This window comes from Poecilia reticulata, linkage group LG2 (assembly GCF_000633615.1).
Source record: "Poecilia reticulata strain Guanapo linkage group LG2, Guppy_female_1.0+MT, whole genome shotgun sequence".
Classification (NCBI taxonomy): Eukaryota; Metazoa; Chordata; class Actinopteri; order Cyprinodontiformes; family Poeciliidae; genus Poecilia; species Poecilia reticulata.
Window position 1 is genome coordinate 11,525,581 of NC_024332.1, and position 24,225 is coordinate 11,549,805.

Consider the following 24,225-nt stretch of genomic DNA (forward strand, 5'->3'; position numbering starts at 1 on the left):
CCAAAATACACTTTTAATATATTAAAAGTATACTTTAAGTGAACAAAATATGAATGAATATGTATGAATTTTTAAGTGCCTTAATAATCGTTTACTATTTATTAAAATTGCATACAATAAAAAAAATGATAATCATGATGTAAATTTCAATCAATTTTCAGACGTGTGATGTAAAACCTTATAATCAACGGCTTTAGCTCCAGTTCATACTCCACACCAGATGGTGGTGGTATTGCACACTTTCATTAAAAAAAAAAAAAAAAGCCACAAAGAGAAGAAAAAACTTGAAGTAGGGAAGATAACAGACCCTCTTCAAATTCGCCATTTTTACTCACATAATGCCTTAAAAGTAGAGAGGGCCTTGACAATAGTTACTAATTTTGGTAAATTCAAGCTGGTGACGTCCTAATCCGAGTTAGATGACAACACAACGGGACAACAACAGATGGAAATGAAATGTGTGTCACAAAAGGAGCCCGGGGCTAGCTGTTGCTAGCTGGTGACAACCATCAGCTAGCAATGAAGAATGTTGTTCCATAAAATATACTGTTAGTTGTAATTTAATACTATTTAAATACTACTAAAGTATAAAAGTATAAAAAAGTTGTTCCAAGATAGTACAGTTTAAGTACATCAATCAAAGTATACTAAAGTATGCTTTTTTTTCACCTGGGTCCAGATCCTGCTCCAGTCTGCCGCTCCATGAATTCGGAAATCCACCCACCCTCAACAGAAAGGTTTGATGGGGATTCTAACAAATGCAAAAGATTTATTATGCAGTGCTCTTTGATTTTCAATCAAACAGCCCACAAAGTACTTACGTACTCTTCAAAGTTCATAAGTACTTTGTGGGCATCTTGCTGTAAAACTTTAGGATCACTTAAATTAAGAAATTTTACCACATAAAGCTAGATAATATTTAAAGTTTAATCAGTAATAATTTTATAATGAACTTATTGTCAGATCATGATTTCTAGGTTAATGTCAAGTTGTCACAACGAAGACATTTTTGTCATAAACACATTTTGAATAATGTCAACTTTGTATTAAAAGTGTCATGATTTACCAAGTGACACTTTATGACAATAGTCATAAATATTCATTAAGACTTACTCATGTTCATGACGGGCGTTATTTCATGTTTATGACAGTGTCATGTCAGTCTTATTCATACCCCATCAAATAAAGTGTTATTTAATATTTTAACAACACAAAAAAGTCCATAAGTCTTTATGTACTTATGGACTCTATAAGTCTTGTTTTTTAATGACAAAAACAAGGAGAGAAATGTCTTTTAAAAACAATTTCTGGGACGAAATTCTGAAATCCCACACTTATTCAGATTTTAAAAGGCTAAAATCTCACAGACATATAGCATCAGATATACATGATGAAAGTTTGCCTTAAACTTTGGACATGTTTTGTACGCTTTCATTAAACTCTAGTCTGTTTGGCAAGAATATATGTTTGGGGAGATGTGAATGATGAATGAACTTTGGTCCACCTAAATGTAGGGTCAGTTGAAAAGAACTCTGGAACCGTTTGGTGAATGCCAAGCAAACTGGAGATCGCTCCAAAAGCAGGAAACGGACTGTAATATGCATTTTACATAGATTTTATATAGATACATTGTTTTGTTTTATTTATTTCTATCTATTTTTAATTGTTATATTTTATTTGTTTCTGTCACTATTTTTTACTCTTGTACGGTCTCCTTGAGAGCCAGAAAGGCGCCTTTGAAATAAAATGTATTATTATTATTATTATTATTATAACACAATTGGTTTGATTTCTGGGTAAATCAAACCAAAATCCTGTAAAATCCATCCATCCATCCATCTTCTTCCGCTTATCCGGGGTCGGGTCGCGGGGGCAGCAGCTTCAGAAGGGAGGCCCAGACTTCCCTCTCCCCAGCCACTTCTTGTAAAATTCATTTTTGTTAATATTTTATTAAGAAAGAAGTTGTGCTCCATGTCTTCTTCAGAGGACTTTGTGTGGGGGTAAGGGGACAAGTTGCTTAAAGGTTTTGGTTGATTTGACATAGTGTGGTGTGAAAGTAAACCACACCAGCTGAAATTGGAACAAACTCGAAAATCCAAAACCCTATCAAGTATGAAAACTACCTTATAGATCAGGGGTGTCAAACTCCAGTCTTCGAGGGCTGGTGTCCTGCAACTTTTAGAAGTGCCTCTGCTGCACCACACCTGAATAGAATAATTAGGTCATTAGCAAGGCTCTGGAGAACTGAGGAGGTAATTAAGCCATTTGATTCAGGTGTTTTGTACCTGTAGCACATCTAAAAACTGCAGGACAGCGGCCCTTCAGGACTGGAGTTTGACACCCCTGTTATAGATGCTTTAAAAAGTTGAAAATTGTGAAGATTTAACTTTTCTTTGTTTTTATTTTAGGTTTCTGTGTCTATTGAGTCTCCATGTTGTCCTGTCTATCCCTTGATTGTTCCTAGCTGTGTCTCATTTCCCTGATTACCCTCTGTGTATTTAATCCCACCTGTGTTCCTTGTTCCTCATCGGGTCTTTGTCTAGTCGTCTCAAGTCTGTTGTCAAATGTCTCGTTTACCAGTTGCTACCAGTTTTGAGCTTTAGCCTTCCACTCATTTTTGGATGTTGGACTTTGTATTTCTGACAACTTAATTAACTTCATCATTCATTCTTCATTTCAACCTGGGTCCACAGCGTCTTCCTTCACGACATTTCATGACAGAAATAGCCATTGCACTGTTTGGAAAACATCAAAAACAACTGTCAATGTATTGTGAAAGGAGACCGCAAGATGCTAAAGATGTTTCCAAAAACATTTGAATGGCATCACAGAACAGGGAAATGATAAAAAAAAATGTATACATAAAAATGTCTTTAAGGCTGTATGCTCAATATAAATAAGGAAAACTTTCTTTTTTTTTAACAAAAAAGAACAAATTGTATATATGAACTACATTCAAAGTAGTCTTTAGATGAACTGTCTTTTTGACTAAAAAAGAAACTGAACCATATGTAACTAAAAATCCGAAGTTTCTTTAGATTTAATCCAAATTCTTCTCTGCAACAAGCAGAGGCAGGGGACTGAACGCTTTACCAACAGCTGGTTCACATTTAAAAAATAATTCCTCGTTCTTTTGATTGGGTTGCTATTTTTGGTTCTGCCAGGCATTCTCATGCAGGAGCTGCTTTCAAAGAAAACATGTTGGGGCTTTTTTCTCCTGGCTGATTTCATGGAATTAAATCATTTGGTTTCACCGCTCAAAAGTTCACTTGTTCAGGTCATTTTTAAGCAAATAATTCCAAACTTTATGCAATATTCAGGCATAGCAGATAGAAAGTGGCCTTTAGAGTTAGTTTTGCTTAAAATGCCGCAAAATAATAAATTGTCTGCTGCTATTACATTGAATTTAATTCTGTTTTTCCAGCAGAAAACTAGCAGTGAGCTGCTTGGAAATACTGACCTCATACCAGTCCACATCCTGAATCCCTGTTCATATAAGTCTACTATTTACATTTTAGGGTAAAAAAAAACTCAGATATTCCTTTTAAGTCCATGTTTCATGTTGTACAATCAACTTTTTTTCTGTTAGATAGATTAGGATTTATGGCAGTATCTAACAATTTAAATCCTGTATGCTTATGAAAAAAAACCAGCAAAAAGGCGGGTTTCCCAAGAATAATGTAGTCACAATCCACAGAAATCTCCAAGTCGAATCTCTCTTGCTATACTGCTGTTTTCAAAAACTTAGGTAGATCTGACAAACAAAAAAGAACTTACAACCGCTTCTCTTGAAGTCTTGCATGGTGCATGTGCAGTACTTGTTGAATAAAATGTGTTTTACATGCTGAAACTTTAATCCTTTCTAAAGGTTTCTTGACACATTTTGGTGAAGTTTGCCACCAATGTAGCTCCAGACTGGAGTTACATGATGTCATTACATGAAACAATGCAAACAAAGTATCAGTTACAGCTGTGGAGCATGTGATGAGGTTGAACTGGGATTATGTTCCCAGTCAAAACATACGTCAGTAAATGTCCTACATCAGTCATCGCTGTCTATAAAACTTCCTTCCAGTGACGGAGCTGTTTGTTTTTGGAACCAACTGCTATGCAATGATGAGCTCTTTTCTCTCCTGACCACTCTTGAGTTTTTCTGTCTGGCTGCTAATCTTCTCATCTTGAAGGCTGCTTTAAGTTTGCGTTACAAGTTGGATGTTCCTGTCAGTTTTGGCGGCCAGTTTGGCAGAGTAACCATAAAAGGAGTGGACAATACATTTTCTTCTGGCCATCATTAAAGTCAGCGAGTGTGTGAAAGGCAATGGATGTAACACAGGTTAAAGCTGAAAGTCGTTTTTGTAAAAAAAATAAGAAATATGTTTACAGCAGCTGGCACACAGAAGGGGACATTTGCAACATTGTGAATCTCTTTTTAATCCATCCATCCATCCATCCATCCATCTTCCGCTTATCTGGGGTCGTGTTGCGGGGGTAGCATAAGAAGGGTGGCCCAGACTTCCCTCTCCCCACCCACTTGTTCCAGCTCCTCCGGGTTCCCAAGGCATTCCCAGGCCAGCTGAGAAACATAGACCCTCCAGCATGTCCTGGGTCTAACCCGGTGGGACGTGTCTGGAACATCCTCCTGGGTAGGACGTCCAGGAGGCATCCTAACCAGATGCCCGAGCCACCTCGACTGGCTCCTCTCGACATGAAGGAGCAGCGGCTCTACACTGAGTCCCACTCGGATGACCGAACTTATCACCCTATCTCTAAGGGAGAGTCCAGACACCCTGAGGAGAAAACCCATTTTGGTTGACCCTCATGGTCATGACCGAAAGCTCATGACCATGAGGGTAGGAACGTAGATTGACCAGTAAATTGAGAGCTTTACTTTATGACTCAGCTTCACAATGACGGACAAGTACAGCCCCCGCTTCACTGCAGAAGCAGCGCCAATCTGTCTGTCGATTTCCTGCTCCCGCCTTCCCTCATTCATGAACATGATCCCAAGATACTTAAAATCTTCTACTTGGGGCAGGACCCCCCCTCACCCCAACCTGGAGAAGTCACTCTGTCTTTTTCAGGCTCAAGACCATGGCCTTGGATTTGGAGGCACAGATCCTCCAAATCCAAGGCCGCTCCACACTTTGCTGCAAATCGCTCCAGCGAGAGCTATAGATCACGCCCCGATGAAGCCAATAGGACCACATCATCCGCAAACAATGATGGCATAGTTACTTTGAAAAAGTAACTTTAATCGGATCAGATTACTGACTACTCCTTGAAAAAGTAACTTAGATTACTGATTACTTGATTTGGAAAGTAACGAAGTTACATTAAAAGTAATGTTTTTAGCTACTTTCAGCAGCTGCTAACACTCTGCCGCCTGTGAAAATTACATTGATCTTTGTCAATACTTAATTGCAAGTTATTTTAGAATGGTAACATCAACGATGTGTCTCCACTTATAAGGTTGAACTGAAGGGGAGATTGTTTAATGGTTACAACAGTACAAAAAAACTTCAGTAATTTGTGCATGTTTTTGTGTGTTCCAGTATTGTCCGGAAACTATTAATAGGATTTTAGACCCCCACCGCCTTCCCCCGCCCCAGCCTCCAGGTTGTGCGTTACGGCCCTGCGTTTGGTGTCACAGCGCAGTGCCCAGAGCTCCTCCTGCAGTTCCACAACTCGGATGGCTCCTGCACAGATTTGTGACACTTATCTTAATATTAATAATTATAATGGCGTTTAGTTGCACAACTTTACGGACACGTTCATTCGAGGCTGTTTTCACGTTTTACACTGTTCATATTAGTCTCGATGTTTGCAGTTTTCTGGAGCGCAACGCAGAGCTTGACGTCATTCATAGCAAATATATTAACTAACTTAACATTAAGAGACACGGATCATCCGGGAAATGATGGACTAAAACTAACTGGATGTCAGACAAATTCTGGGGTTTATGTCTGCTTATTTCCAAGCCCAAAGAGCGCAGCCCGCAACTCATTAAATTTGCAAGTGACTTTAGAAAGAAAAAACAAGCCCAGAGCCACTTATAATAAACGGAATTGGCGACTGAAACTCAAAATAGCTCCTTTTCAGCAACAAAATGTGCATCTCCCTCCATTGTTTGTTTCTGTCGCTGCTGATACTGTCGAATAGAAATGGTGGTCACTCCCCAAGACGAGTAGAGGAAATAAAATTAAGTTACAAAAGAAAATAGTAACGCAAAGTGGTTTCGATAAGTAACTGTAGTTTGACTACTGGATTTGAAATAGAAACGTGTTGAATTACTCGTTACTGAAAAAAGTGGTCAGTGTCCGCAAAAAGCAGAGATGTGATCCTGAGGCCACCAAAATGGATCCCCTCAACAACGTGGCTGCACCTAGAAATCCTGTCCATGAAAGTAATGAACAGAATCGGGGTGAAAGGGCAGACTCTGACACCGGTCATACAGGAACCTAACAGCCTGTATCAGAGGGCCTGGTACACCATACTCTTGGAGAACCTGCCCACAGCGTTCCCTGAGGAACACGGTCGAATGCCTTATCCAAGTCCCCAAAACGCATGTAGACCAGTTGGGCGAACCGGTTGCACCCTCAAGGGCCCTGCTCAGGGTGTAGAGCTGGTCCAGTGTTCCATGACCAGGACGAAAACCACACTGCTCTTCCTGAATCCGAGATTCGACTATCCGATGGACCCTCCTCTCCAGGACCCCTGAATAGACCTTACCAGGGAGGCTTAAGAGTGTGACCATTGGAGCACAGCCTCCGGTCCCCCTTTTTGAACAGGGGGACCACCACTCCAGTCCACTTTTTAAAAATGAGCACAAGAGATGTCAGTGATGTGATAAAGACTGTCCAAATTCGAATTTATCATTCTTTCCTCTGGAGTTTGGAAGGGTCTGGTGTGTCCTTGCAGCCCAAGATTCTTCCAAACAAGAGATTTTTGTTCTTGACTCAAAGGCGGACAGAGCTGTAGGTAGAGCAGATATGGTTAAAGAACAGTATAATATGAAAACTTGGTGGTATTAAACACAAAATCTTTAAGCTGTTAGACTTTTATCATTTACATAGACATATTTATAAATTACATTTTTGTAGCAAAATATTTTAACAATTAACTCATTAATGAAAAAGGATTTAATAAGCAATAAAAATCAAAAAATTTCAAGCTCCATTTTCCCAGTTTGTGTTTATTACCATCAAGGTTGCTATGCAACATTATGTCGAGGTGAAGGCGGGAATAAACCTGAAGGTTAGACTGTTCAGTTTCATAGCTGCTGGCCTGTCTTGATTCAGCCACAAAATCTCATCTTCATATCTAGAAATTTCCAGTAAATCTGCTTTTAATTCCTTGGGTAGAGGCAGAGGAGTTGGTCGGTTCAGGAACCGGGGTCGGGGGCTGGTGGAACTCGTCCCTTCTTGGCGGCGTGAAGTCTTTGAGCTTCCCTTGGTCCCGGGGTGTGGTCCTCTGCTGGTCTTTAGCCTGCGTCCTCTTGATGGCTCCTCTTCTGCGCCGTGGACGAAGAACCCCTTTCCTCCCCTGTCGTCTAGTTTTTATGCCCTCTCAACCCAGGGCGGTCTACGGGGCAGGGCTGCGTGACTTTAGAACCTTCCCACTACGTGACTTTAGAACCTTCCCACTCTCTGTGGAAAGTCCCAACCTTCCCCAACTCTCTTATGACTCACTCATACCTCATTACAGCAATCTCCTGTACATCCCTTTGTTCCACTGGCCATCTGTAATTCATAATCAATTTTCCCCTGGCCATCTGTAATTCATAGTCAACTTTCCCCTGGCCATCTGTTTCTGCCGCACCCTCGTCCTGCTCAGTGTCCTCGGCGCAACACAGTTTCTAAATCTTTCTTTTATTACAAAACATAATCAATGTGTTACTTTATCAACCTATTACTTCAGTATGTTTCTTCCTCACTCATTATCTCTGTGGAAATAAATGTAAAATTAAAAAAATATTGTAGCAAATATATTGCTTTCTCAAAAATACGTAAGTAAATAAGTTAAAATTATTCTCAACCAGCCATTGTACAGTCGGGAATCAACGCAGTGATTACATACCGGCTTCATGGCTTCGTCCTCATATCCGTCCGCCATTTTGTAAATGGGTTACACACTCTGCATTGCTGTACTGCGTTACAACAAAATGAATAAAATAACGATAAGATCAGTTTTTCTTACAAATATGCGAGTGTTCACTGTTCACTAAATGTGAAATCATAACTTACTAAATTTCTCTTCGTCCTGAAGGACTCCGTAAGAGCTCCTCGGCACCGTGGTCTGAGGTCTGGCTGGTAAGGCTTGGCCATTTTTCGGGTCTGAAAAAATCAAAGATGATGCGAATATTTTTAAGAGTTCAGAACATCACATGTAATAGAGATTACAATACAAAATCTCACCCTACACTTTTTTCGGCATTAAGAAAACGACAGACCGCTTTCTGTAAGAAATAAAGCAACTCGCCTCTCTGCACGTGCTCGCTATTTATAAAAACTTTCTTACCGTGAGTTCGGTCTTGTTGGACCGCCGCGGTGTCATCTGTTTTCCGCCGGAACATTGCTTAATATCAAAACGATACTGAAAAGGTAACTCTGTGAAATAGGACTTTTTCTACCATTTCACACAACTCACGGGTATTTTCGTTCATTTTCGTTCTCGTTACCACCAGTGCAAATCTTCCTCTGGGGTTTAATGGCGGATGCTTGACCGACTATGAAAGCGCATTACTGCCACCAACTGGACTGGAGTGTTAAATGAAAGTTGACAGAAAAAAATACATTCTAAAAGTTATTTTTTCAAATGTTACGTGACAGTATATTTTATTTTTATTATAATTGCTCAAATTTTTTAAAATGTATAGATGTTTATTTACTCAATTCTACTTTGAGCTGTCTCCTTTTTAGTTTATACAGAATATGATTCATAATCAGTGAGTTATATTTAGTGCTTAACAAAACTTTAAAAAAGAATACAAATGTTTATACTCTATCAGAAGGTATCACATACTTTCAACCATTTTGTTCTTCAATTTAAACTTGAGAGTTAAGCAACTGTATACTGAAAAATCTGTAGTTTCTTAAGTCCTGTATTGTGATGTGGAATGACCACTACCACTCCTATATAGCATGACTCTGAGTCTTAAAAGCAATCAGTGAACATTAACATTAGTTTGAATATTATTCACAAAAATACTTTATGTACAATGAACCACTCTGGAACATGTTTTTTATTGTTATTTTTGATTAAGTTGTGCAATTCCTCCCATCACAAGATAAATCTTCAGATAGGAAGAATGTCAAAGTAAGATGACGTTTCACAAAAGTCTATTGTATGTAATCACGCATATTCTTCTTTTATATCATCAATTAAACCAAAACTAAGTTTTTCAGTGCTCCTAACACACATGTAATATATATTTTAATGGATAAGATGGATTGTTTTAATATTCTTTGTCCAAACATACTTCTTTATGGTGAACAGAAGGTAAAAAGGATTAGCTACAAAATGAATAAGAGTCAAAAGGCGGTGCTCAACAGTTGATTTGCATTTGCATGGCACTCAGCAACTTCATTTAAATACGAAAACCTCTGCTAGGCACAATGGGAGGGGGGGTCATAGGGGAACACAGAAACACAGCGTTTTTACCATTTTTGGCAGTGCTCGACCCTGACAAAAACCTCTTGCCGAAAGCCCTCAATCTCCATGCGCACGGCAGAACAAGGTGTCAATAGCTGTCGAAAATCCCATTTTTCGTCCAGTGAAAGATCTTCACTGAGAACAAGAGAGAAGACACAAAAACAGGCCTTTAGTGAATTTAAAGGTAAAGGGCTACATTCTCAAAAACTAATTTCTGACTGATTCTAGTTTAACACAAAACCTCACTACTGAATGTGATGCACTTATTTAAACAAATTGAGCATAATTCAGAGATGAATGTTGACTTACAGGTTGGATATCAATGAAGCCTTCTGAACTTCCAGGTTGATGGGTCTTGAAACTCTCCCAAATGAGTAAGATGGAGCAGGGAGAAGTATGGACATTATCACAGGGGCCACGTTTCATTGGCTAATGCACATTTTACCTCACAGCGCAGCTACCACGTGTGTGACAGTCTCACAAACGCAAGCTACAGTATGCTAATGTACATTGTGGACTAGCAAACCGGCAGAAAGTTTTTGCGTCAGGACTCGAAAAAGAATGATTCCCCACTGTCAGTGGACAGGCGATGTCAGGTATCCTGATCGTATTTGTGGAACTAAAATTCACAGATTTCCAAAATCTGAAACGGAATGCCTTGCTTGCATCAAAGCTTGTGCACGACCGCATTTGCAGCTCAACCGTCGTAGGATCAATAAGAACAAAGGTGTAAGTATTATTGCTTTGCTTTCTTTGTGTTTAGTGAATGAAAAAAATAAAGTCAAACACATCCATTATGAAAACCTTTTAGCCAAGTACAGCATAACGGCAGTACCGATGCATCTTCTCCACGTGAAGCCTGTCTGTTACAGTCTTACGTTAGCTGAACAGATCAACATGCAATGTGTACCGTATCTGACATGCATTAAAGATTTTATTTTACCTGAAAAGGCTTTTTACTAAACTGTAATTGTGTTAGCCACGCTAATGTTAGCCTCCTAGTACCGTGTATCAGGCCTAGGCACATACGAACATTTGCCAACAGAAATCACCCTCAAAACCTTGCAAGAACAATAGGTGTCAGTGATCTTGTCCACAGCTATATTTATGCTGAGGATCTGCTGTGTTCCTCTCGACCGGTAGCATTTAGCTGTGACGCGCACAATCTTGGAGGCATCTTGTGGCTCAAAAACCGTGATGTCGTCTGTTAAGGAAGAATTTTTATATTACTGGTAAATTTAGCAAAACTCTGGCTCTGATATCTCCTTTTGATCCCGGGTTTTCTCGCGTGGCCACGTGCGGGGACAAAAACACAACAATACGTGTTGACGTCACAGAATTACAGGATTTAATCCAATCAGAAGWAAATATAARATAGTACAGGAAACTRAAGAAASACAGATACAAACATKGTTACCTGAGACAARRARRMMAARRAAWWWYMARGRMSKYCYTKGRRRAARRRSYKGKKSMRRARKWAAAWWAAWYMRSYTTTTTCTGAATTGTTTCCCTTGTGCACAAACTTTTATACCTGTAGGTGTGTTTTCCTCTTTAATGTATTCAAATAAGGCGTATCTCTACTTGACCAATTGGAAGACATCTCTGGCCCTTTTAAAATTTAGAAAAAGTCCCGCAGTTTGGTCGCAAGATCAAACACCTTTTGTTAAATAAGGTAGAAGCAGACTCTCCGAATTCATGGTGGTTTATGGCTTTCACAGATCAGTGTGAAAAGCTAGAACTTCCTACTGATTGTTTCCCAACAGACAAAGAGCAGATCAGAAGATCTTGGCAAACAATCTGCTTTAACTACAGTAAAATATATCAATAGGTCAGAATATGTTATAAATTTTAAAACTATAATTATGGTATTTCAATCAAGTCATAATAAATTCTAAAACTAACTTATTTTAAATTTATTTTCTTAACAGTATCCGGCCTCCTGTGGCTCTACAGCCATCTGGGCAAAGAGAAACAGATGCAGGAACCTCACAGGTAGCTGTGAAATTCTGGTTTCTCTTCTGCTCTGCCAGGAACAAACCTTTAATTCTGTATTTTAATTCAATGAAAAGTTCTCCAAAAACCCAATTTGTTCTTCTGCACTCAGCATCTCCAAAGTTTAGTCCTGATATCAAACCAAAAGCAATAGATAATAAACAGAAAATAATGAAGTACAATTCCTGTTTCTAATTAGGAATTAGAAACAAATAAGAATTAAGACATTCATTCACCATAAACCTAAGTATTTTCTAATACTAAACAAAACATTTTCATTTGATTCTAATATAGTCAGAATAATACAATTTCAAATACATTCATCATTAACTAAATTAATTCTAAAACAAGATAATAGAATTTTTAGTCAAAACATGTTATTAATAACTAAGAAAAATGTCTTACAAATTAAATGTTAGTGATTTAAAACATTTTATGTTATATTCAGTTTTTGCACCATGTCAGATGTTAGTTCTGGAAGATTTCTCATCCTGGTTACGTGAACCGACCAAAGTTCCCTTTCTCAGAGTAATTCAAGTGATAATGTCCTCCACCTTCCTGCATATGTTAATTTATGACCTCCTGTCTTTAATGATAAGACTCCAGGGGTCTGAGCCAAAATTCTCTTGCAGATTCTCTATTCTCCTTTGTACTTTAAATACTTTGGGTTTTAAATCACTCACACAAACCTGTTCAAACTTAAGAAATTCGTTCTAAAAGGTTTAAACTGTGTTAAACACTCAAAATAATAATTTTTCTCAACACGTCCAAAAAAGATGACATAACTTGTTGGTTCCCCTGTCCATTGTCGTGGCTGATATTTTTTGAAAACCCAGCAGAAATGCTACACTAATCGACTCAGAAATACTCTGCAGAGAGTCAGTCGAAATGAAATTACACATAGAAACTAAGCACAGCGAGGCTTTGTTTGTGAGACATGCAGTCACTTGAGACTTTCGAGGGCCGTTTCTGGGCGGAGCTTGGTAAGGTTCATTGGGAGCAGCTGCAAGGCTACATCATCTTCTGTATCAAACATAAGCTAGTGTCAAAATGTTGCAGTAACTAAAAAGCATGAAAATATTTTGGAGAACATTTCTTCTGAGTTTCAATACCTTGAGGGAGCAGACTCATGTAATTTGCCATACAGAAGGTCTTCGTTGAGAACAAGGAGTTTGGGTTTCGCTTAATTCTCCTGAAGATCCTGGATGTAAAATTACAAAATCTATCAGAATAGACAAAATCACAAATCAAACTTTAAGAATGATGTCTCCACTGCAAATAACTTGTAAATAGCCAGCAATTTCAAATGTTCAGAGTAATTTTTATGTTCCTAAAAATAAATATAGCACTTAATAAAATGACATATATAATTTAATAGTAAAACTTAACTTAAACACTAATTTAGTGCTGAATAACTTTCAGCATCAACTTTAAATAAATGTATTTGTAGTTAATAGTAACAATAATAAAATTAGCAAACATTAACATTAGATATTGTCTTATTTTTGCTTTTAACTCGTCGCCGGAAACCAGCGGGAGTTTGAAAGCAATGTGCCGGGAGACGGTTGTTCTCTCTCGGCTTAACGAGCCGCACCCGATGACCCGGTCAACTGACAAAGCGGGCGAGACGAGCCAGCGGCTGCAGGGGAGCGGATAAGTCCGAAACCGTCCGAGCATGTTTGTAATTAAGCTATGTTAATACACCGAGCGCATAATTCAGGTTTACACAACAAATTTATCGCCTAATAACTTTGTAAAAGTTATTTTATTTTCAAAAAGCATAATATATCCACTTTATTAATAGCTCTGCTCGCCCTCCGCCATTACTGTTAGTGTTCGAACACGTAGCCTCAGCCCGCTGAGGATGTGCTCGCATATTGCATATTGCATATTGCATAGTGAACTAAACCCGCGAAAATCAGGGGACAAACCATCAACTAAATTTTCTTTTAAAACTAAATCGATTTTTTAAAATTTGATTAAGTTACGAATAAATATGATCAAACAACTGAATTTAGTTTACTTGACAAATTGTGCCCTTCCCCTTCATCTTTTTTTTCCAACAGTCGTGTTGTAGCAATACCGAAGCTGTCAGAGCAACCTACCATAATAAATATTTCAAATAACCATAAAAATAAATATCAAACATGTTCGAAAAAGATTATATTTATAAAATCCTATTCACGTTGAAACTTTATGTTCTTTTTACTTATGTCTTATTTCAAAGTAGAGGAGAAGCCCGATATGCAACATTCACAGTCTTGTTGAAAATGGAGGCTTGTGAAGAAGGGCATGGCTTCTTCCAAGTTTTGTCTTTAACCCAACCGTTTGGGCAAATCTACCCAACACCTGACCCAACAGACGTGTTCAAGCTGTAGACTACCGGTAAATTTCAGACCCAACTCTTGAGTTATGAATTTTGACCCAATATTTGGTCAAACTAACCCAACCTATGACCCAACAGCTTCAACCCAGAAATTGGGTTATGAAAATAACCCAGCATTTTTTACTGTGTATGTTTATAACAACATGAGTTTAATGGTGTTAAACCACTGAGAATTTGGCATATTTCTGCATCAGTAGAGTTTTTAGAATCCAATAATTTGACAAAAACTGAGGAAAAATATCTTTTCTAGTACTGAAGAGAAGGGGAACATTGAGGTCAGATTTGGGAATCAGAAAAGGTCATTTTTGTAGCTAAACAGAATATCTAAAAGACACTATGGTAGTTTAATTCAAATCAATTACATTTAAAAAAAAATTGCCATCAACTAATTTGAGAGGTTTTTTTGTGTTACTGTTGCTGCTAAGAATAATAATCACCAAGTAAAATGAGAACACACATTTTTTTGTTTAATTCCTATTCATCAAAAACTCAGCAGAGAAGTTACTACATGTTCTATTTTCCCACCAATGTTTCAATATGCCAACTCTCTGTGAAACCATTAGCCAAATGGACTAAAAGCAACTATTGCAAAGATTTTTAAGCCAGCTTCATTTGTCTAGGAACATATTGGGCTGTTTTTGCTGGCTCGCTATATGTGGTTTATGTCGTGCCATTTTGCAGAACCATGTTGCCAAAAGGCCTTTGTAGCAACTCCTTTCACTCCAAGTTCTGGATTATAAGACAAGAGAGAGTTCTCACAAACACCAGACCTGTTCTTGCAAAGATGTGAGTAACTCAGAAAGACCAATATTATTATTTGCTTCTACAGTAGGCAAGCCGATCAGCCTAGCAGGCCTTGAAGGACAGCTTATGAAAACATAAAAGGGGTCAAACCACTTTGGTTTGGGGCTCCGTTAAGAGTACTGATTATTCATTTTGCCATCATGTGTTTTTCTTTAGTGATGTCAGACCAATTACTGAGCAAAGCCAAGGCACACCAGTTCCACATGATATCACAGGAAAAGGGTCGTTAGGGCGCTAACCACCTTCACCGACATTTCCTGTGGTGATCAAGTCTGCACTGAAAGCAGAAACAGCAGGTACAGACAGCCTCTTCTTCAGAAGATCCCTTTTCTTTCTCTGCCCGTGCCCACTGCGTTGTTAATATGTCAAGATGGGGAATGTGGACGTATAACGGTGTGGAGGGCTGCCATCCTGTGGGTCCTTTTCAGCCTGAGTGGTTTTTCAAGCATGATGCAATAGTCTTGCTTCAGCAGACCAGGAATTATTGCCTATTCTACACCATTTTGCTGTTTGTCACAGACAACGGGAACAGCTTTCATTCAGACTGCCATGTATTCCAGCTTTATATAATGGAACTCTTTTGGATATAATCTTTCTTTTTTAATGTAAACTGACCCAAGATGTGTTGGTATTAACTTGCACTGCTCTATCCATTCCATTGAGGTAATTTATCTGAATGAACTGCAAGAATCCATTTGGGGGATGGATAATTGTTTGTAATGGCAAAAAAAATACATTACCTTCCAGCCACAGTATATATATATATATATATATATATATATATATATATATATATATATAAACCCTCAATAGTCTTTTGGTCTGTTTCTGGTAGACATGGATGAAATCTTGTTAGCCTGGAATGCCTTTTACTCCCTTGCAGTATAGGGAAATATGATCCTACACAGATAATACACAATGTACCTCAGTGCAAAAATATTTGTATTATAAAGAGCTTACCCAACTTTCATTGAACTTGTATGCCAGTTTAGAGTGGCACAGACAAAAAAAGCAAATTTACCTCCAGTGGAGCAATACCCTGCACTGCTGTTCAGGATATGCCTAATCTCTGACCTGTAGCAGCAGTTCATGGCTTTTGTAAAAAATAATTTCTCAAAGTCACCCAGCACTCTGCTGGAGGTCCTTGGAATCAAATGGCTGAGAAGTATATATAAAAAACATGTAAATAAGTTATTCTGTAGTTTAATTGTTTTGTAGTAAAAAAAAAAAGCAGCGTAATTTTAAATCTAAATGTAAAGCTGATTATGCAGTATATAAAATCTTCAGACAGAACATTATATTGTCATCATTTATTTCATTCAATATTAATGTTATGTGATGTTTGGAAAAAATAATATAAGGTATGTTTGTGTAGCAGGAAGAAGCCTGCCCCAATATTCAGAACACCTGGCACCTAATCACCTCATGATGGGTGGAGTGTTACTGCATGACCAATTTGTTGAGCATGACTCACTACGCTGTGAGTTAAAGCAGTTTGTGCGTGTAAAACCGACAGCCACATTGTTAGATGTCCGGGCTGAAGCAATCAGGTGGGAGCGTGAGGGGATGTCTGGAGGTGTGGATACCTTTGAGAACAGACATTCCAATTGTTTTTTGTTTTTTCCTGGTTTGTATTTATTGGTTGAAACAAAGCAGCAGTGTTTCCCACACATGGGGCCAGAACTCCTGTTCATCTCTTGTGTAAAATTCTACTTAAATTGTAGCTATGGAAGAAGAGTTGCAGGAATTGAAGGAGGTAATCTTGCAGCTAAGGGCAGAGAATGAGAGACTGAGACATGAACAAGCTTCTGTTGCACCTGGTCCTAGTGCTGAGCCTCCCACTCCATCTGCATCTTTTAATGCTGGTGTCCAACCGATGGAGAGGTTGGTGCTTGTTCCCCGGGATAGAAAATGTCCCTTTTTCAGAGGAAGAAAAGGTATAGGTTTGGTGGAGTGGTTAGAGGAAGTGCAGACTTGTATGAGGACCCGTCACCTATCAGAGTTGGATCAGGCCTTCTTCTTATTTGACCACCTAGGAGAGCCACATGAGGAAATTAAATTCCGTCCCAGGGCAGAAAGAGAGGATCCAGCCAAAATAATTGCTGTGCTTAAGGAGCTGTATGGGTGTAGAGACTCGTATGTTGCCTTGCAGGAGGTTCTTTTTTCTTGGCGGCAGATTGCATTAATGAGTTTAATGGCCGCTGTTAAACGGCAAGCCCCAGGTGACATTCCTAATGCTGAAGTGTTAATAAAATACTTTTAGTACAGATAATGTTTCCTCACAAAATATTTACATTTAACATTTCAGTCTCTCGTGGATGGAAATGTATCCAACATTCTGCACAACACATTAAACAAATAAGCGAATGGGTGTCATTTTTCAAATAAATGATTATTTTATGAAAATTAGAAAATGACAAAAATAAATTTTTTTTTATTAATGCACACGGCAAGACGCATCAGAATACATACCAACTGGCTGGGAGGACCCGCCCACAGACCAGGACAGTTTGACGTCTCCTGAGATTCGGAAGGCAGCACGTCAGACAGGCATCTTGGCTGCTTTAGCCTCAACCTAAAACCAAATGAGACCAAAGCAAAATATTAAGCTTAATTTGCACAAAATCAACAAAGATTCAATATAAAATATTTTCAGTTAAAACACTTAACGACTCATTAGTTACACATTAAACCTTCATGTGCAAAACACTTTTATTCTATAATGAGAAATTATTATTATTAACCAACTTATGCTTTCACAAACCTGCCGTCTCCCAAGCTTGGTCCTTAAGACAGCTGGCTTCTTTTGATGTTCCACAGACTTTGTCTATAATACAAACATTTCAGGTTTGGGTCATTTATAAAAGAAAATACTAAGATGGTAAATGGTGCTTCCAGTCTTCTGCAAATTACCTCATTGCCTGTGTGAACATCTGAAAAGTCTGATGGAGAGACCGTTTACATGGCAAGTAAGATATCAGGTGAAAAACGGAAAGGATTCAGCGGAATGGAGCACTCTCTTAACGCTACTGGAGTCCCATCAATCTGCAAAACAAACATTTTAATTAAGATCACAGAAACATTTACAATTAGATCTTATAAATCGCTAAAAGCCTCAAATACCTTGTGATGAACCACTCTTCTTCAGCGAATCAGAAGATTCCAATTCCCCTGAGCGGTTCCTCTGTAAAGATAGAGCACGTATAAGTTGTTTAAGATATTTAGCACAGTTAAACAAACACCTTTCTTCCACTGCAAGGAAACTGCAAAAATATTGATACCTTTCTGCCAGATCTCACGAGCCTCCACTCTGAAGATGGCAAAGATGGGACTCTTCTTTCCTCCCCTTTCATGACAATGCGAGGCACAAATCTTGGCTTGTAACCAGTAGCCGCCTGATTCTGCACCGTTGGCCTTGGAGTTGACATTTCGAGATATCAATAAGCATACATCCACATGAGTTTCTGGAGAATGGGCATGCCGTGGTCATCGCTGAGGTGGATCTGCACACATAACAATGAGAGATAAAATTGACATTTCATAGAAATGCAAAATTTTACCTTCCCATTTTTAAAATGGCTATGTACTCACGCCATCAGGGCTCCACAGATCAAGACGCTTCAGAGGAAAGTAGTCAGCCACAGGAAAATAGGGGATACCTGAAAAGACCATGACAAACGATGAAATTCTTGCTGAAACAAGTTCTGCTTCTCTAGAGATTCGGTCAAGCGCAGGGGAAAAAAAGTACAAAAAACCTAGTAAAAACAACAACCCATTTAGAAATTTGTGTTTATATCACTGTTTCTCAATTCCACTCCTCAGTGACCATTGCTCTGCATGTTACATATGCCTAGTACAAGGGAAATACCTAAAACATGCAAGACTCTGCAAACTAAAATTAATAAACACTGCTTTACACTCATGCTGAAAACACAGTACATACCTTAGGCAAACGATACACGACGGTCAAAAGGTACTTTTCAAATTCCTCTCCCGTGTCGTCTGGATTAAGGGACGCAGTAAGATTATTTGAAGGAGCTGTCACACAGACAGCATCAGGCTGACGGGGAACAACAGCGTGATAGGCCTCAATGCGCAAGTCAGCTACAGATGCCCCAGGAGTGCACATCACTCCAAAATCAATGCACCCATCCGAAATCTTAATCCCATCAGCAAACGATCGCAGATGAGACGCGCCAATCAGCAGCACAAACTTTAAAACAGAGAAAAACACAGAAAGATGAACAATATGTAAACATATTCTATTTGAAATAAATTCTGATTACACTTACTTTTCCATCAAAGCGCTCCTCCGGAATTACAAGCTTGTGACAATGATTGGTAAATGAACTGGAGGGCCAGTTTTTAACTATGTCACCAGCCGGTTCCACTCCCTATTGAAAAACAAGCAAAAATAGAAATAAGTATTTAAAAAAAAAGTTAAATATGTACTCTGAATATTTCATGTCATACAAATATCACATTTAAAAAATGTAATTAAAATAAACACTGACGTGACATAAAACCACTGGAGGTCGCTGGGATTCCTACTTGGACTCCAGCCGTTTCCCTTCGTCGGCGAGCAGCAAGAGATCTTCGATAAGATTTTTCTCTAGGCATCTGCATTTAAACATTGAAGGATTCAGTGGCATACAGATTTATAGATTACAGCAATATAATTGAAAAATGTATTAAAAACAAAAAATATTAAACATCACTAAAATAAAATTAAAAGATTTTTGCCATTGCTTTTATATTTTTTAAAAATCATAGCTTTCATAATTTACATTATGTAAAAATGACAATCACTGAAAGAAATCCAGCAGTAGAAAATTTACCAACTAAAATAAAGTACCAAGTTATTTCTAAAATGCAAACAAAAAAGTAACCTCAAAATGCAGTTTTCACAGCTTAATTTATTTAATTTTCCTTAAAAATTAATTAAATCCAAAAAATACCCATCAAGTCTCAAATTTGAATGAGGATACTACCATGTTTCTCATGAATATCACGTATTATACTAATTACAAATATCGACTGCAGATACGTAACCTGAATGAAACACAAAATGCAGATGGTAATCAGTAACTGGTTTTTTCCAGTTAAAAACGGAGCAAAATGGATCATAGCAATGTGCTAAAGCCCTAAATGGGTTGGTGCAGTTTAAAAATTTCAAAAGTAAAGGTGTAAATTTAACATATAATCCATATTGTATTGGCAAAAATGACTTGTGATATAATATTGGGGATTTACCCAGCATTAAATGAAGTATAAATAACCATCTGGTGCTACTAACTTCATCTTATACAAGAAGGCTAATGAACATTTTCAAAGGCCTGAATGCCAACAATTATGGTTGGCTCAAAGATTGAGGATCAAAAGAAGCATTAAATATCTGTCCCCTTGTTTCTGCCTATGTGAAAGTGAGTTGTGCTATTTTAAGTAAATAACCTCATAATGCTATTATAAACACAAACAAGCAAACCATGTTATTTCCATGTGCTTGGGTCTCCTAGTAAATAATTCTTTTAATTCTACTGGAGTTATATAATCTTGTCTCTGTAAAAATTCAGGTCAATTTGACTATGTTGCTTGGTAGGTTAGCTTTAAAAAAAATTGCACTAAGTCCCACTAAATAAACATTTTATGTCCAGAGTTTAATTCTGGATTAGCTGATAACAGTATTAGCACTCTAGAAACAACAAAGCTAAGATGTATAAGTAATATTTACCCAACATATATACCTTGTATAAGAAACTGTCCAATATAATATCTGAAAATATCATTGATAAGTCTCTTGTGACCAACTACCTTCAGAGCATGAAAATAACATTAATCTTTCTTTCAATTAGAGCAATTTTACCTGCACAAAACAGAAACTTTAAGCATTTCGAAGCTAGATCACTCAAAGCAAACTGGCTCCATTTCATTAAGATCAATTTCCCAATTATCACCAATGCCACACCATGCAGATTGCAATGAGGAAGTAAATGCAGAAAATTTACCTTTGTTGATGCAGTTTCAAAAAGCTTACGGTTTGTTTTGTGTAAAGTTGTTTAAACCTTTCTAATAAAGAAAAAAAATATTTTATAATTTTGAATGTAGTTGGTCACAACATATCTCCTAGTAAATTGCATGAGCTTCTGTAAACCCAAATTCATACTGGAGTTACATAATCTTGGATAACTGTAAAACACTTGATTCATGTCCAATGTAGGTTAACCATTTGCAGCAACCTACATAAACCCTATTCATGGACAAAGACAGCAAAAATAACAGCTCAATTTGACTGGCTAGATAGGTACATTTAATCTGTAGCTTTAAAAAAAAATAAAAATTGCACCAAGTCCCACTGAATAAACATTTTCTCTCCAAGACCTAGTACTGGATTGGGTACCAACAGTGTTGATAATCTGGACATAACCAAGATGGGATGTAAAAGTAATATGTCTTATCTCACATTAATTCTTTTCTATGAAACTGTCCAATATAATATCTGAAAATATAATTGGTCACAAGTTTCTTTGAACCAACTACCTTGAGAACATGAAAAAACCCATTAATCTTTATTTAAATTAGAACAGTTTTAAAAACTGTACAGAAGACAGACTTTAAGCATTTTGAATCTGGATCAATAAAAGTAAACTGGCTCCATTTCATGCAGATGAATTGCCCACCTAGCACCAATGCCACACAATGCAGAATGCAATTAGGAAGTAAATGCAGGAGGTTTACTTTTGTTGATAGTTTCTAAATGCTTAAGATCTGTCTATTTTGTACAGTTGTTTCAACTTTTCTAATGAGGAAAAAGATTAATGTTATCATCTTGTTTTGATTGTAGAAACTTAATGTTAAAAGATGATCAAAAAACCTTAAGAAATTTGCATGACCAATGCACAGATAAAAACTAACATTTCAATGATATTTTCAGATATTTTATTGAACAGTTACTTAGAAAACCACTGATATGAAAGGTATATTATTGTTACATCCTAGCTTGGACGTTCCCAGAATGCTAATGTTATTAGCAAGTATTTTTTTAAACTGGAGAAATCCTCTTCCTGAGCAACATCTGAATTCTCCGCCTGGTCTATACAGGTCCTTCTCAAAAAATTTGGATATTGTGATAAAGGTCATTATTTTCCATAATGTAATGATAAAAATTAAACTGTCATATATTTTAGATTAATTGCACACCAACTGAAATATTTCAGATCTTTTATTGTTTTAATACTGATGGTTTTGGCATACAGCTCATGAAAACCCAAAATCCCTGTCTCAAAAAATTGGCATATTTCATCTGACCAATAAAAGAAATGTGTTTTAATACCAAAAAAGTCAACCTTCAAATAATTATGTTCAGTTATGCACTCAATACTTGGTCAGGAATCCTTTTGCAGCCTTCAATGCGGCGTGGCATGGAGGCAATCAGCCTGTGGCCCTGCTGAGGTGTTATGGACCCCAGGATGCTTCGATAGCCTTAAGCTCATCCAGAGTTTTGGGTCTTGCGTCTTTCAACTTTCTCTTCACAATATCCCACAGATTCTCTATGGGGTTCAGGTCAGGAGAGTTGGCAGGCCAATTGAGCCAGTAATACCATGGTCAGTAATACCAGTGGTTTTGGCACTGTGAACAGGTGCCAGGTTCTGTTGAAAAATTAAATCTTAATCTCATAAAGCTTTTCAGCAGATGGAAGCATGAAGTGCTCCAAAACCTCCTCATTGCTGCTGCATTGACCCTGCCCTTGATAAAACACAGTGGACCAACACCAGCAGCTGACATGGCTCCCCAGACCATCACTGACTGTGGGTACTTGACACTGAACTTCTGGTATTTTGGCATTTCCTTCTCCCCAGTCTTCCTCCAGACTCTGGCACCTTGATWTCCGAATGACATGCAAAATTTGCTTTCATCCGAAAAAARTRCTTTGGACCACTGAGCAACAGTCCAGTGCTGCTTCTCTGTAGCCCAGGTCAGGCGCTTCTGCCGCTGTTTCTGGTTCAAAAGTGGCTGACCTGGGGAATGCAGCACCTGTAGCCCATGTCCTGCACACGCCTGTGCACAGTGGCTCTGGGTTTTTCTACTCCATACTCAGTCCACTGGTTCCGCAGGTATCCCAAGGTTTGGAATCGGTCCTTCTCCACAATCCTCTTCAGGGTCCAGTCACCTCTTCTCGTTGTGCAGCATTTTTCCTTCCCACTGAGGTGCCTTGATACAACACTCTGGGAACAGCCTATCTGTTCAGAAATGTCATTCTGTGTCTCACCCTCTTGCTTGAGGGCGTCAATGATGGCCTTCTGGACAGCAGTCAGGTGGGCAGTCTTACCCATGATTGCGGTTTTGAGTAATGAACCAGGCTGGGATTTTTTAAAAGCCTCAGGAATCTTTTGCAGGTGTTTAGAGTTACTTTGTTGATTCAGATAATTAGGTTAACTGCTCGTTCAGAGAACCTTTTCATGATATGCTAATTTTTTGAGACAGGGACTTTGGGTTCTCATGAGCTGTATGCCAAAATCATCAGTATTAAAACAATAAAAGACCTGAAATATTTCAGTTGGTGTGCAATGAATCTAAAATGTATAACAGTTTAATTTTTATCATTACATTATGGAAAATAATGAACTTTATCACAATATGCTAATCTTTTTAGAAGGACCTGTATTACATGTCTGCAACCCAGCAATATGGAAGTCTACGGTAGCTCTGAAGAAACTTTTCTTCCCTTTAATCCACTCGAACCCCAACCAAAAGGATACAGATTTACCGTACTCTGAAACCCAACACTACAAAAAGCTGCTTGGTGTACAATATTCTGAATTAGCTTCTATATTATAGTAGAAATAGATACAACTACACTGGACACCGACTCCATTTAAGTCGCTAGCTACTACGAGCAGACTCCATCCAAGTAGCTAGCTGGTAAGAGCCTCTCCATTAATGCAAATGAATACAGATCTCTACTTATTTTCCAATGCAACAAACGTCAGTCTTAACATCTTTAACAAATAAATGCAAGAACATTCCTCGATGAAAATATCCTCGAAGAGTTGATGAACCAACGCCATGCTTAAAAGCTATTCAGTAAAGTTCCAGTGTTTGGAAAGTTTGAAAACTCTAAGCTCAAATATAGCTAACTCAGAGCGTGTCTGTACAAGACTGGCTTGTTTCTTCTTCTTGTCGGTTTTATGGCGGTTGGCAAGAAACTTTTAGTAGCATTACCGCCACTTACTGGTATGGAGTGTGGTTCGTGATGATTTAAATATTTATTCTCATCTATATATACATATATTCTACCATAAATTCTATCTAAACATACACTCACACATTCACACTTAAAACATACATACTTGTGCACAACTTTGCATATCACGCCTTCATTCACAAACACACTA

The 24,225-nt window shown here is 38.0% G+C and overlaps 1 pseudogene; it reads right to left on the bottom strand.

Moving 5' to 3' along the window:
• Positions 1–19,453, bottom strand: part of LOC103477760 (uncharacterized) — a 34,656-nt pseudogene extending 15,203 nt beyond the window's left edge.
• Positions 19,454–24,225: the final 4,772 nt, after the last annotated feature.